General features: G+C 38.7%; 1 protein-coding gene across 1 annotated transcript in view; it reads left to right on the forward strand.

The window, feature by feature from the left end:
* Window positions 1-584, forward strand: part of LOC119586811 (regulation of nuclear pre-mRNA domain-containing protein 1B-like) — a 14,880-nt gene that overhangs the window by 517 nt on the left and 13,779 nt on the right. The window lies entirely within an intron of this gene.

Below are 584 nucleotides of genomic sequence, written 5' to 3' on the forward strand. Positions count from 1 at the left end.
GCTTAGCTTGACTAATAACTAATCGGTAGCAGGTGATATTTAATGAGTGTTTATGACTAGACCTCGAATAGCATTGCAAGGCATTAAAAGGGAACCTTGTGTATTGTAAGTCATATCTCGGCAGTTTGTGCAATTCCACGGGAAGGCAGCATTTGGATAATGCTAGTGAATTTGATATTGACGGATTGGATGTATAATGCTTTGATGAATCTATTCAAGCAGAAATAAAGCAAAGTTACATTACGAGTTGTTAGATCGTGGCCGTTCCAGGAAACTGCAATGACCTCGACTCTTTCTGCTTCAGCAAAGGCCAACAAACTCTATCATGCATGTCTTAAAGGATAAAGCTTTAAGACCTCCCTAGCGATTTATTGCCAAATGAGGAATGATTGGAAAGGCTTATGTTGCTAGAATATGTGGTGGTGGTATTTTTGACTTTGCCAGAGTACCGTAGGTGAGGAGAAATGGTGATTATTTTTGAGTTTGTGGCACTGTCATTGCAGATGTCATGTGATTCTATACAAACCTTCATGGAACTTTGATAAAACCTCTATGAAAAGGGTTATAGAAAACAGAGGTCATTT

This window comes from Penaeus monodon, chromosome 22 (assembly GCF_015228065.2).
Source record: "Penaeus monodon isolate SGIC_2016 chromosome 22, NSTDA_Pmon_1, whole genome shotgun sequence".
NCBI classification, from domain to species: Eukaryota; Metazoa; Arthropoda; class Malacostraca; order Decapoda; family Penaeidae; genus Penaeus; species Penaeus monodon.